The 15758-nt window shown below is 39.0% G+C and overlaps 1 long non-coding RNA gene across 2 annotated transcripts in view; it reads left to right on the forward strand.

Annotated features, from left to right (window-relative positions):
* The window catches only part of LOC119864393, a 132761-nt gene that overhangs the window by 82793 nt on the left and 34210 nt on the right, over positions 1–15758 (forward strand). For both annotated transcript variants that reach the window (XR_005373808.1, XR_005373807.1), the window contains exon 4: positions 3350–3446. This is a non-coding gene — a long non-coding RNA (uncharacterized LOC119864393). The remainder of the gene's footprint in view (positions 1–3349; positions 3447–15758) is intronic.

The raw sequence follows: 15758 nt of genomic DNA on the forward strand, positions 1-15758 counted from the left end.
GAATTAATAATGAGGTGATAGGGAAAAGGAGAGACTCTTATGCTGCTCTTGGTTATGTTAAGAGAAGTTTTAGGTGCTTTCACCAAGGAAAAAAAAAAAGAATATTTCTCTAAACATTAAATCAAACTGATTGGTACCTGGATTAATTAAGCTTCTTTTCTCAGAGTATGACCGACTCTTCAGGAATAGCCTTTTCCTAAGCACCATTAATTACAATTTGCACAGGATTAAAAGATAAGGATTATGGACAGTGCAGATTATAAAATGGGAGAGAAAAGGAGCCACGGGACAGTTTTTGGAGGTTATCTTCACAGCTATCACTTAACAAAGATTATATTTAAAATGGATTTTTTTTTCTGGTTCCAATTCTAGGAAAACACCAAAATGCAAACCACCTAGGTTAATATTATTTAAGAGCTATTATTCTTGATTAAATCTAAGCACAACAAAAAAAAGCTATCCAGTTTCTTCAGAAATGGGAGATAAAGAAAGTGTTTTTGGGTAAGGTTAGCATTTTGCCAAATTTTGTGGTGGTAGCAAGCCCCATATTTATTTGAAATTGCTTAAAATTTTATTCTCCTTCATCCCTGATTGAGCTAATTAGAACTCACAGGGAATTATGTGGGTAATGGTGGCGTGGGGGAAGTATAAATATGCAATGCAATTAGCGCCTGCTCTTTTTCTGCGTGATGCAAACTGGGAGCTCATGGGCTTGTGCAAACCTTGGAACAATAGGAACCATTGATACTGAAGCTACTAGGGGAGTCCATAATTATGATATAATATTTTGCCAGCCTCTTGCATGCATGAAGGTAGAATGGAATATGAGTAGATAAAACCCAACAATTTTCTCCATCCATAATTCTTTATATCAATAGCATATTTTCTCTATTGTCTCTTTTTTCCAAAGAAGATAGAAACTTTACTTACTTGAACATTTTATGTACTATGAAGGATTTTATCTCCATGGGAGTAAATCTGGTTTGCAGTCAGTTAAATGGGTGATTTTCTCAGTGTTGTTATGAGCTGAAGAAAGCTACTCCACAATGCCTTCTGGCCTATCACAGGCAGATTTTCTTGACTTTGCTTGCTACTGTTGTATAAGCTCATGCCAGGAGATAACTTGAATTTTGTCCTTTATTCCTCAATTTGTTAGAACTATATTTGGGCTGGGCTGACTTCATGGGCACATGACCTATGAAGTCTCTTCTAGTTGCATTTAAAGCTAGCATTATACCGTATAAAAATGAACAAATTATTGATAATAATTTTAATATTTAATTTTTTCTTTGTTTAGAATAACATGAAACAGCAAATAAAAGTCACCATAACAAGTGATGGGAGAGACCACAGAATGAAGGAAAAAGCTTTATATTTGAGTACCTTTAACATCACTTTTTTCCCCTCTACTTTTTGAACAAAGGGCTCTGAATTTGCATTTTGCTCTGGACCCCGTGAATTATGTAGCTGGCTCTGTACCCAGGCACAGCTAAATGGAATCCCAAGATTTATTCACTCATTCAACAAACATTTACTCAGTACACCATAGTCCAAGGCATAGGAGATACAAAGATAATGAAGGGGGTAGTCTCTGCTTCCTGGACCCTACCACCTCGTTCCAAGAGACATCCCTGCAATCCAGTCTCATAGATGCTTGTAGAACTGAGATACCCAAATGGGGAACAGATGTAAATTCCCAATTGCCCCTGGTGATGGGAGGGATCAAGAAAGAATTTATAGAGGTGCTATTTTAGATTGTAGCTGACTGTTCAAACTTGTAAGACACTACCACTCTCTGAAGATAAAACCAAATAATTAGAATGGTCTTTGCAGAAATTGGAGTCTTTCTCATCTTTTACTCCACTGTCATAGATTATGAGGAAGACCCTGCAGTTGTCTTATTCCAATCTGAGACAGTGACTATATATGCTTCTGCTTTTAAGTGTCAAAAGTAGGCCTGAAACTTAGGTTGTCTGATTTCAATTTTTTAAAAAAGATTTTATTTATTTCTTCATGGGAGACACAGAGAGAGAGGCAGAGGGAGATGCAGGCTCATTGCTGGGAGCCTGATAGAGGATTAGATCCCAGCACCCCAGGATCACGACCTGAGCCAAAGGTAAATGCTTGACCATTGAGCCACCCAGGCATCCTTCATTTTTTTATTTTTTTATTTTTTATTTTTAAATTATTTTTAATTTTATTTATTTATTCATGAGAGAGAGAGAGAGAGAGAGAGAGAGAGAGAGAGAGAGAGAGAGAGAGGCAGAGACACAGGCAGAAGGAGAAGCAGGCTCCATGCAGGGAGCCTGATGTGGGACTCGATCCCGGGTCTCCAGGATCAGGCCCTGGGCTGAAGGCGGCGCTAAACTGCTGAGCCACCCAGGCTGCCTGTATGGGACCTTTTAAAAATAAAATTTTCTCAGTGCACTTAAATTATAATTTATTTTATAAAAATAAACTTCTTCCTAACCACCACCACTCTGAATAATGAATGCCCGTGTTCTGGAGCTAGTGTTCTGGTATGGAAGAGGTATAGGCTTGCCGTCAGGCCTGGTGGCATCTGAGTTTCTTGCATATGCTTTTGGAACTGTAATTAGCCTCCTTAAGCCTTGGTTTCCTCATCTGTCCAATGGAGACAGTACTAATTGCTTCATAGTGATATTGGAAGGATTGATAAAATGATGGGGAGTTCCAGTCCAAGTTACTGGGTGCTCTCCTTCTCTCAGAATACTAGGAACTTTGGGGGAGGTATCAGAGTCCATTTGAATAATTTTCTAGTGATAAGACACTGTAGAGATAATCATAATAGCTGACATTTCAAGAAGGCTTTGCTCTGGGCAAGGTACCCCTGGAAGCACTTTACTTGTATTAATTTGGTTATATCTTATAAAGAATCCAGGAGGGAAGTCTGTTTGTTATTGTTTCCATTTCACAGATAAGGAATAGAAGTAAGGAGTTAAGTAACTCATCCAAGGTCACTTTGGCTGCCCTGGACCCATACCCTAAGCATTATGCTAAACTGCCTTAACTGTGTTATAGTCCAGACCCCCAACTCTGCACATGACTCAGATCTGCAAAGAATAATTGACTTGGCCAAGGTCATCTAGCTGCTTAAATGCAGGGGTAGGACTGGAACCCCAGGATTCTGAACCCTGGGATCCTGACTCCCTAATACAAGGTTCTTTCCTCTCCCTGCAGAATTACTGGCAGGACAGGCTCTTGAGAGGCTCAAACTGGGAACCAGCCTCGCTAGATAATAATATTTCTATTCCTGTGGCTTTCATTAAAGATGCATGATTTTTTAAATAATTCTTTCCTTTAACAGTAATTGCTATGTTTTGTCTTTCAGGAACCTGGGCAGCAAGAGATAAGCCAATATATCTGCCTGTTGAACGTACAGTTAAAAATAATTATAGGGAACATGGTGATGCTTCAGAAACTGTCAGGTGATGCGACATTTTGAAATCATACTTTTTTACATTATTCAGTTGTAGTCTGGAGGAAATACCTGTTGGTGGATGGAGAAAAGAGGGGGAAAGAAAAGCCAAACTTTGTTCACTTATTTCTTTCATGGAAAATAACTGACTATTATCATATAAAGGTAAATGCGGATAAAATTTGGATCTGTAGGTCAACCAAAATTATTTATTGACTATGCTTACACTTTCCCAAAAAGAATTTGGTGTGTGAGTGAGATGACTAAACCGGTTTAGCAACTATAATGTGCCCCAAGAATGAACAGGAGGCAAAGATACCAACTGTAGGGGTCAGGGCTGTTGCTTGGTTCAACAAAACCTTGTGTCTGAGCTTCCTGGCCACCATTCTTCCTTATCAGAAAGAAACACAGCAGCGATGCTTACAGGAGGCAAAGCTTATTTAAATGAAATTCCAAATGCAGGTCTTACTAAAGAGGAAGGCACAGGAAATATTAGCCAGTAACAGAACAGCTCCCATGTTAGTAGTCGGCGTTCTCTGGAGAAACAGAACCGGTAGGAGACCTCTCTCTCCTTTCTCCTCTCTCTGCCTCTCTCCCCCTTCCTCTGTCCTCCCTTTCCCCACCCCATTTCTACCTCCGTCAAATTTATCACAAGGATTTGCCTCAATGTGATTACAGAGGCTGACAGGTCCCAGATCTGCAGTTAGCAACCTGGAGACCCAGAAGAGCTGGTGGTGTAGTGGGGTTTGAGGGTTTGAGCCTGAGGCCTGAAAACCAGAAGAACTGATGATGTGAGTTCCAGTCCAAGTCTGAAGGCAGGAGACTTATGTCCCAGTTCAATGACAGTCAGGGGTGGGGTGGGGGACTGAGCCTTTTCATCCTATTTATGCTTCCAGTGGATTTACTCAGCCTTTTTTATTCTATTCATGCTTCTAGTGGATTGGATGAGGCTCATCTACACTAGAAAGCTGGAAAATGTTCTATATTCCTCAGTCTAATGATTTGAATGCTAATCTCATGAAGGAAAACCTCACAGACACATCCAGAATACTGTTCAACCAAATATCTGGGCACCTTATGGCCTCGTCAAGGTGACGTACAATGATCACAATCCCCCTCCTTTTCAAACAGAATGTCCTGTTGTTCTCTAACTCATGACACAGCTATGAATCGGGAATCTGTGCCAGTACAAATCTATATTACATCAGTTCAAGTTTATAATTTACTTATAAGCAGTCAATGAGAGAAAATGAGACTGTTTTGGTTAATACAAAATATGCAGTAAGGGGTTATGGATGGCAATCACAATCTTACATTAGCCTCAGTTCCCCAAATCCTAATCAATCCCACCGTGACTTGGTTGTGCAATACTGGGATGAATTTGCAGATAATTAGCTATAAAATGTAACATTTTTGGTAGCTTGCCTTTGTGTAACAGAATACACTCTCATTAGAGTCATTTTGAAGCTGGAAAGAAGAGTAGTCAGAAGTGTTTATTTCAGCATGAAATCAGTGATGATACAGGCTCACGTTTGACTTATTGCAGCCAGGGACAAGCACTCAGGATTTAGAACAAGCTGTAGAGAGGCTCCATTATTACTGGTTATGGTCCATCCCTTATGGCTGAGTCTAGGTCTGAGATGAGCCCGGCCAGCCCGGTGTTTTGGTGGAATACATGTAGACTGCAGCCACCCTACATTTCCTCTTGTGCCATTTTGTATTCCACAGGTCTGCAGTTGATTTATTTTTATTTTTAAAAAAGATTTTGTTTATTTATTAGAGAGAGTGTGTGCATGAGCGAGCATGAGCGGGGGGGTGGTGACAGAGGGAGAGGGTGAAGTAGACTCCCTGCTGAGCAGGGAACCTGACTCCATCCCAGCAACCTGGGATCATGACCTGAGCCCAGGTGCCCTAACAGGTCTACATTTTAAAAAAGTGTAGTGTAAACTCTACACCTTCTGATTAATAACATATTTACCACTATTAATAGCTAATTATTTAAGTACTACTACTTACATGTTTTGGATACCTTTTTCTTTTTCTTTTTTTTTTTTTTGAGAGAGAGGGAGAGAGAGAGAGAGAGGCAGAGACATAGGCAGAGGGAGAAGCAGGCTCCTCGCAAGGAGCCCGGTGTAGGACTCGATCCTGGATCCTGGGATCACCACCCGAGCCGAGGCAGGCACCCAACTGCTGAGCCACCCAGACGTCCCATTTGAGTACCCTGTTGAGTGGTGGTGCCTCTCTCTCTACACACGCACACACATATACACACACAGACAAACAATTATTAGTTTTCTAGTACTACTGTAATGAAGTACAAATTTGAGTGGTTTAACAGCAGAAACTTATTTTCTCACAGTTTGGAGGCTAGAAGTCTGAAACCAAGGTGTCAACAGGGCTGTGTTCCTTCTGAGGGCTGTGTAGTTTGGTTCCTTCTGAGGGCTGTGTAGGAATCTGTTCTCCCTCTTCCTCTTCCTCCAGGATTCTCTCCTTGGCTTGTAGATGGTTCTTTTCCCTGCGCCTTCATATGTTCAAAATTTTGTTTGTGTTTTATGTCCAAATTTCTTCTTATAGGTCTTATTGGATTAGAGCCCATCCTAATGACTCCATTTTAACTTGATTATCTCTGTAAAAACCCATTCTCCCAATAAGGTCACATTGTAAGGTCCTGGGGGTTAGGAGTTCAATGTATAAATTTTGGGGGAACACAATTCAACCCAAAATTATCTACATATATAACTATACTTAATAGGTACCTATAACTATTAAGTATAGTTATATACTATATAGGTATAGTTATATGTATATCTATGTGTATATGTGTGTGTATAAATATATATATATACACACATATATAGTAAATACACTATACTATATGTATACTCTATATATGTGTGTTTGTGCATGTGTGTATGTACATATATACATCTATGTCCGTACATATGTATACATACACACACATAAACTCATTTAATCCTCAAAACAAGCCTATGTGGTAGGTACTGTGTTTATTATCCTGTTAAGCATGAGGAAATTGAGGTACAAGGCCCAGTACCCCACAGCTACCAAGTTCAGGGGTCGAGATTTGAACCCAGGTCCCTGAGTCCTAAGACCGTGCCCAGGTCACAAGACAGCAGTGAGTTTTCTTGGCAGCACAGGGTAACATATCGATAGACTACAAATGGTTAAAATTAGGGATTTATTATCTTGAATTTTTAATTTTATTATTATTATTTTTTATTGGAGTTCAATTTGCCAACATATAATGTAACACCCAGTGCTCATCCCATCGAGTACCCCCCTCAGTGCCCGCCTCCCCTTCCACTACCCCTTGTTCATTTCCCAGAGTTAGGAGTCTCTCGTGGTCTGTCTCCCTCTCTGATATTTCCCACTCATTTTCCCTCCTTTCCCCTTTATTCCCTTTCACTATTTTTTATATTCCCCAAATGAATGTGACCATATAATGTTTGTCCTTCTCCGATTGACTTATTTCACTCAGCCTTATACCCTCCAGTTCCATCCACGTCAAAGCAAATGGTGGGTATTTGTCCTTCCTAATGGCTGAGGGATATTCTATTGTATACATAGACCACATCTTCTTTATCCATTCATCTTTCGATGGACACCGAGGCTCCTTCCACAGTTTGGCTATTTTGGACATTGCCGCTAGAAACATTGGGGTGCAGGTGTCCCGGCGTTTCATTGCATCTGTATCTTTGGGTTAAGTCCCCAGCAGTGTATTCTCTGGAATTTTTAAAAACTGCTTTACTAAGTAGCAAAAAATTGTAGAATGACTCCTGCAAAAAATTCCACAGCCCACCAGAATTTGGTTTGGAAAACCTCCAGTAAGTGAGATTTTTGTTTTAAGTCTGTGAAAGTTTGCCCACGCAGTAGCCTATGAGGGATCTGGGCTGGGCCTCTGTCTCACTCTCCTGGCCTCAAGTTTAGCTGGCTGTCTTGTACATGCGTAACACTAAATACTCTTGAAAATAAAAGCCGGTAAGTAGGAATAGCTGACCCTGTGTGTGAAGGCTCCTTTTGGGACATGGTGGGTAGGGTCATGAGGTGAGGGAAATGTGGCCTTCATGTGGCCAAATGTGGGATCAAATGTCTTCTCTTCCTGTCCTTCCATCAGAGTGTAACTCTTCTCTCAAAACACCATTCAGATGGCATGGCCAGAAGAGTAAGCCCCTGGGGATGTGACACTTTGGGCCATAATAAACTTGCCAATTGCCCTTTTGACTTAGGATCAACTATATAACCTCACTGTTTTCCAGTTTCCTCTTGTTCAAAGTGACACGTGTTGACTAAGTCATCTTTCCTTTGACAGGTTTTGATTGGACCTTCCCCGTGGTAGGCGTTGTGGGTGTGAAAGTCTGAAGTGGAGGGGGTCTGGTGGTGAAGAGCGTAGGGTTGTTATGAGGACTTAACAACAATGTTTGTCAAGATTTAGAGCTGAAATTGGTACATACGTGCTATGTGTTTATTAAATAATCAACCATCTCTGGCTTTAAAGGATTGACCCTGTTGTTAGGTTGGGAAAATGGATACTGATGAAATGAGACATAATTGCTAAACCCACACCATAATGTTCTGGGAAAAGGTGTGAGTTGGCAGTCTGAAAGAGTCAGGGGAACTACGAGATTCAGAGCACAGGGAGGGGAAAATCCTTGGGCACTTGCTGTGTGCCAAGCACTGAGCTAAGGGCTTCACATACATTTCCTTTTAATCTTCAGAATAATTCTGGGTAGTAAATCTTGTCTTTCCTATTGCAAAGATGAGAAAACTGATGCTTTAGAGAAGTCATGTCTGGTACTAGAATTTACTGGTGACAAAACCTGGACTTATTTGGGGCTGTGAGTGCAGGAGAAGGCCAAGTGGGCCAAATGGAGGCACTTGTGTAGTCAGGGTAGTGGCAGGACTTCTGGGGCTGGGCCATGCTCTGGGGTTTTAAAGGATCCTAAGCTAGCTGCTCATGCCACCCCTTTTAGAGGCCTCTTGGGACTGAGGGGGCCTCGACAGGTACCTTGCTACACTGCTCATTTGGATTTTGCTCATCACTGCAGCGATAATCCAGTGTCAATATTTTACAGAGTGATTTGATTATACTTTGCTCCTGAGGCTTTAAAAGAAGAGCATATTTTAAAAAATTAATAAATAAGTGTTTAACTCTCTGTGTTAACTACCCTTGATGCTGATAGTGTTTTCCTTGAGGAGCAAGAGTGATGCTCTGTGTATGGATTTCTGAAATCAATTATGTTTTTGTTAATTGAATTTTGTTCCCCTTCTTTTGGCCTTCTCCTAACATAGGAAATAAAATCTGGGGTGAAGCCTTTCCCACTGATGGATGACGCCCAGGGCAATACAAGCATTTTTCACGAATCTACTTTGTTTTTCCAGACGTCTCTGAGTGGCCATTACATAAGTCTAAGGGACCCAGGGTCAACTTCTATTTATGTGACAGATTCCTCGTGTTTGTTTCTCTCACCTGAAAATCTAACCCTGTGGAAATGTTTCAGGATGCTGACCTTTAAACACTGAATAAATGCTTCTCTTCCATGCTTAATAACAAAACCAACTACCACAATTACAACAATAGCTGCTGTTTACTTAATGTTTCATATATTACAGGCACCCTGGTAAGGGCCTTTCATGCATAATCTCGTTTAATTCTCCTTCTAGCCCTGTAAACTAGGTGGTATTTTTAATCTCTGTTTACAAATGAGGAGATGAGGCTTAAGGAATAGAAAGATCATGTCCAGACTCACACGGCTAGACACTGTGGAGGAGTGTGTTCCAATCTGGTCCTTTTGCCTCTGGCATCAAATAATTCCTCAATTTCTTTAAAGGCAGATCTAGCAATGAGTGGTCCTTCCTTCTCAGACAGTTCGTGAAGTGCAATGCTCTATGTTTGAGGTTCTCAAAGTAGAGGAAGCAGACCTAGACTTAGCTCAGAAACTTTGGAACAGTGACTAAGACGGCCGGAACTAGTGTGCCATGGCAGAGTGACATACCACACAATCTGATTCTCTAAATGGCCAGTGAGGCTTGGGATCTTTAATGTTTTACAGCAGGAGGAATCACCTAAAATCATGAATGCTTACAGTACCTTCCTGCTCAATAACCTGTCTCAGGTGCCTGATGCCTCCAAGTGGGCTGATGATCAATGGGTCCTGTTTGCCTGATTTTTCCTGTATTGGCACCAAATGTTTCCCATGCCCAGAAACCCCTCTCTTAGTCTTGGGCAAATTGGGATTGGTGCTTGCCCAGCCTCTAAGGGGGAGTTCAAAATCACCACCTTACCTCTCATTATCAATCCAGTCTTCTACATAGAGAACTCTGTCCATGCCTGGGCTGCTGGCTAGAAGCTGCCTCCTGGCAGAGGCTGTCCTTGACCAAACTGCAGCCAGGCTCCTCTGAGCTCTCTTCTCTACTAGGCCTCAATATTAGCCTATAAAGACTTGAACAAACACTTAGCATGGTTTCTAACAGCTCAATATTGCAGCCCTAGGATGACCCTAGTCCTCTTAAAGTGCCTGCCTGAGAAAACTAAAGGCTGATTAAAGAATTTGCTTTCTTCCAGCCAACACCTAAAGATAGGGCCCCAATTTCTCAGTCTCTGTGAGAGGGTAGGAGCCTAACTTTAATAAGCACTGGTTAGCAAACCCAGGTTGGGTTCACATGGACCAACCCTCTTCCTGCTTTTTGTCATTTTTCACTTCCTGACTCTGTTGAGACCCTGCTCACCCCCTCCCTCTTCTCTCACCCTTCCTTTGAAATGCCCAGTTACCTCTGCACAAATCAAAGGTTGGGTTCAGTTCATGCTGGACACTTTTTCCTATTCCAATAGGATATTACTGATTAGAATCTATCCTTAACACTCTAACTAGTGTCTGGCTTTATCTTTGATACCTTCTCTGTTCTATATTGCCTCCAATGTTTGCCCCTCCCCCTTTATCAGTCTCTCCTTCCTCCAGGCACATAGGATCTTGCTTCTAAAGTTCTGCTTAATCCTATGGGCCTGCAGTGTTCGCTCCACTTCTGTTTATCTCATTTTAGCTCTTGATGATCTCCTTCCTTTGACCTCCTATGGGACTTGGATTTGGCAGTTCTTCCTGGGGAAATAAAGATATGCTATCTCATATTGCTTTCTATGTAAAGGTCCTATGTTTACATCTGGTTTTGAGTTTCTGGAGGGCAAGAAGAGCATCTTGTACATTTTTGTGTATCCCAGGCCTCAAGAAGGCTTGTACAATGGGCAATCAAAAGTATGTATTGTCAATGATGGCTTGTAATAGGTGACTGTTCAGTTCTTGCATTACCTACCTTTACTCAGAAAACAATGGCTCTGTTTTTGAACAACTTAGTCTGTTGGAAGAGACATACAGAAGCACATATATAAACTACTCCTTGGATGGGCAGTTTAATGAAATAGATAAGAGCATAGCATTTGGAGTCACATTGGCCTAGAATTCCTTCCTCTTAATTCACCTTAAAAAAGTCATGGACAAGTTTATATCACTTCTCTGAGCCTCATTTCATCAACTATAAAACAAGCATATCATGTTTCTCACTGGGTGACTGTGGTTGGAGGGCTAAGTATTATAACAATACCTATGCATATTAAGTACCAGTAAATGGAGTCAATGAAAAGCATACATTAGCCACACAAAATGTGTCAGGGATAGATAATTAAACAAGTGTGGAGTTGGAGGGGAAGAAAGGAAAGGAATGAAATAGGAACTGGAGCAATTGGGGAACCTGGAACTTCAGGGTAAGGGGATCTGGAAAGACTTCTCAGAGGATGGGATAGAAAAAGGGAAAGGAGGGTGTCTTTTATTTAGATATAAGATATGCATTTTCATGTAATTTACTGATAGTGACATTTTCCCGTGGTCACAGAATTTATAAGTGGCACAGCTGGGATGGACCCAAGGTTATCTCATACCAGAACCATGTTTTTCCCAGTTTTCTAACCTCTCTTCCTTACCCAGTTACAAGTTTCTGGGCATAACCCATATGAGTACATTAAAAACTTTAAACTGTCTTACATAATGATAAAAGGACCAATCCAACCATTGGTTATAAGAAGTATAAATACACACCCAGCACTGGAGCACCTAAAAACATAGAGCAAATATTAACAAATATAAAGAGAGAAATTGATGGTAATACAATAATAGTAGGGAACTTTAACACCCCACTTACATCAATGGATATATCATCCATACAGAAAATAAACAAGAGAACAGTGTCTTTGGGGGTGTCTGGGTGGCTCAGTCAGTGAATCATCTGCTTTCAGCTCGGGTCATGATCCCAGAGTCCTGGATCAAGTCCCGTATGGGGCTCCCTGGTCAGTGGAGAGCCTGCTTCTCCCTCTCCCTCTGCTGCTCCCCCTCCTTGTATGCACTCTGTCTCTTTCTGTCAAATAAATAAATAATAATTTTAAAAAATCTCTATATAAAAAAGAAAACAGAATGACACATTTGACCAGAAGGACATAACAGGTATAGACAGCATATTCTATCCCCAAACAACAGAATGCACATTCTTTCTAAGTGTATATGGAACATTCTCTAGAATAGATCACATATTAGACCACAAAATAAGTCTTGATAAATTTGAGAAGATTGAAATCATACCATACATCTTTTCTGATCACAACAGTATGAAACTAGAAATAAATCATAAGGAAAAAACTGGAAAAATGCAAACATTTGGAAGTTCAAAAACATGATATTAAACAACCACTAGATCAACAAAGCATTCAAAGATGAAATAAAAAAATTACCTGGAGATGAATGAAATGAAAGCACAACAGTCTGAAATCTTTGGGACACAGTAAAAGCAATTATTATCATCATTATTATTTTTTAGTAAATAAAAAATCTCACTTCAAGAGAGAAATATATAGTGACACAGTCCTATCTCAAGAAATTAGAAAAAACTCAAACAACCTAACCTTATACCTAAAGGAACTAGAAAAGAAGAGCAAACAAAGCCCAGAGTGAGTAGAAGGAAGAAAATAATAAATATCAGAAATGAATGACATAAAGATAAAAAGAAAAAAGAAAAAATCAGTGAAATGAAGAACTGGTTCTCTTAAGAAAATAAACAAAATTAATAAACTCTTAGCCAGACTTACCAAGAAAAAAAAGAGAGTCAAAATCAGAAATGGGAGAGTACAACTGACACCACAGAAATACAAAGGATTATAAGAATACTACAAAAAATTGTTATGCCAACAAATGGCACAACCAAGAAAAATGGATAAATTTCTAGAAACACGTAATCTAAAACCGAATCAGGGAAAAATAGAAAATCTGAACAGACCAATTACAAGCAATGAAATTGGTAATCAAAAAACTACCAAAAATAAACCTCCAGGACTAGATGGATTCAAAAAGGGAATTCTACTAGACATTTTAAAAAGAGTTAATATCTATTCTCCTCAAACTCTTCCAAAAATAGAGGACGAAGGAAAACCTCCAAATATATTCTATAAGGCCAGTGTTACCCTGATGCCAAAACCCGACAAAGAAACCACATACACACACACACAAAATAATAAAAAAATTAAATAAAAAGAAAAAGGAAGGAAGGAAGGAAGGAAGGAAGGAAGGAAGGAAGGAAGGAAGGAAGGAAAGGCCAATAACCCTTATGAATGTAGATGCAAAAATCCTCAACTAAATACCAGGCAACTGCATTCAACAATACATGTGTTAAAAGAATCAAACACTGTGATCAAATGGAATTTATTCCAGAGATGGTAAAGATGGTTCAATATTCACAGGTCAATCAACCTGATACACTACATCAACAAATGGAAGCATAAAAATCATATGATTATCTCAATAGATACAGAAAAAGCACTTGACAAAATTCAACATCTATTCATGATAAAAGTTCTCAATGAAGTGGGGCCAAATAAAGGTCACATATGACAAATCCACAGCTGACTTCATACTCAATGGTGAAAAACCAAGAGATTTTCCTCTAAGATCAGGAACAAGACAAGGATGTGTCCATTCTTACATCTTTTATTCAACATAGTACTGGAAATTCCAGTCACAGGAATAAGAAAAGCAAAAGAAATGAGACATCCATATTGCTAAAGAAGAAGTAAAACTTTCACTATTTGTAGATGACATGATACTATATGTAGAAAACCCCAAAGACCCCACCAAAAACTATTAGAAGTAACAAATGAATTCAGTAAAGTTGCAGGATATAAAATTAATACCCATAAATTGGTAGCATTTTTATATGCTAGTAATAACATAGCAAAAAGAGAAATTAAGAAATTTCTCTCACCATTTACATTTTCACCAAAAGTAATAAAATACCTAGGAATAAACTTAACCAAAGAATTGAAAGACCTGTACTCTGAAAACTAAAAAATACTGATGAAAGAAATTGAAGAAAACACAAATGGAAAGATATTCTATGCTCATGGATTGAAAGAATTATAATTGTTAAAATGTCCATATTACCCAAAGAAACCTACAGATTCAGTGCAATCCCTATCAAAATACCAACAGCATTTTTCACAAAAGTAGAGCAAATCGACCTAAAATTCCTGTGGAACCACAAAACACCCTGAATAGCCAAGGTAATCTTGAAAAATAAAAACAAAGTTGGAGGTATCACAATTCTGGATTTCAAGATATACTGCAAAGTTATAGTAATGAAAACAGTATGGTACTAACACAAAAATAGACACATAGATCAATGGGACAGAATAGAGAGCATAGAAATAAACCCGAGATTATAGCATCCATAATCTATGACAAAGGAAACAAGAAAATACAATGGGGAAAAGACAGTGTCTTCAATAAATTGTGCTGGGAAAACCAGACAAATGCATGTAAAAGAATGAAACTGACCACTTTCTTACATTATACACAAAAATTAGTTAAAAATGGATTAAAGATCTAAATGTGAGGCCTGAAACCATAAAAATCTAGAAGAGAATACAGGCAGTAATTTTTCTGACATTGACCATAGCAGCATTTTTCTAGATATATTTTCTGAGGCAAGAGAAACAAAAGCAAAAATAAACTATTGGGACTACATCAAAATAAAAAGGTTTTGTACAGTAAGTGAAAATATCAATAAAATGAAAAGGCAACCTACTGACTAGGAGAAGATATTTGGAAATGATAATAAGGGATTAGTATCCAAAATATGTAAAGAATTTATGCAACTCAACACCAAAAATGTCTGACTAAAAATGGGCGGAGGACCTGAATGAACATTTTTCTAGAGAAGACCTATATGTGGCCAACAGACACATGAAAATGCTCGACATCACTAATCATCAAAGAAATGCAAATCAGGACCACAATGAGCTATCAGCTTACACTTTCAGAGTGGCTAAAATAAAAAATACAAGAAATAAGTGTTGGACAGAATGTGGGAAAAAAGAACACTTGTACACTGTTGGTAGGAATGTAAATTGGTGCAGCCACTGTGGAAAACAGTATGGAGGGTCCTCAAAAAATTAAAAACAGAAACACCATATGATCCAATAATTCCACTATTGGATATTTACTCAAAGAAAATGAAAACACTAATTTACAAAAGTATATACACCCCTATGTTTATTACGTCATTATTTATAATGGCCATGATATGGAAGTAACCTAAGTGTCCGTCGATAGACAAATGTGTGTGTGTGTGTGTGTGTGTGTGATGTACGCACACCACATTATTCATATATATATGAATATATATGAATATTTTATAGCCATAACTAAGGATAAGATAGTGACATTTGAGACAACATGAATGGATCTAGAGGGTATTATGCTGAGTGAAATAAGACTGAGGAAGACAAATACCATATGATTTTGATTTTTACATGATTTCACTCATGTGAAATCTAAAAAAAAAAAGAATAAACAAGCAAAATAAGTTCTATGAACACAGAGAACAAAGTGATGGTTGCAAGAAGAGAAGGGGGAGGATGGGCAAAATGAGTGAAGGGGAGTAGGAGATACAGGCTTTTAATTAGGGAATGAATAAATTATGGGAATAAAAGGCACAGCATAAGGAATACAGTCAATGATGCTGTAATCGTGATGTATTGGGACAGATGGCAGCTGCACTTGTGGTGAAGGTAGCATAATGTATAAATTTGTTGTATCACCATGGCGTAAGCCTGAAAGGAATGTAACATTGTGTTTCAACTACAGTTGAAAACAAGAATGCAAACTGAACTTTGCAGCTGCAAATAGTTGCTCTATCTGCTCTGACTAAAAAGTCTGTGTAGGGATGGGTTAAAACACTAGCTTCACCAGAAAAGTCCCTCTAACCTGCT

The sequence above is a fragment of the Canis lupus genome, chromosome 19 (genome assembly GCF_011100685.1).
Source record: "Canis lupus familiaris isolate Mischka breed German Shepherd chromosome 19, alternate assembly UU_Cfam_GSD_1.0, whole genome shotgun sequence".
Taxonomy (NCBI): Eukaryota; Metazoa; Chordata; class Mammalia; order Carnivora; family Canidae; genus Canis; species Canis lupus.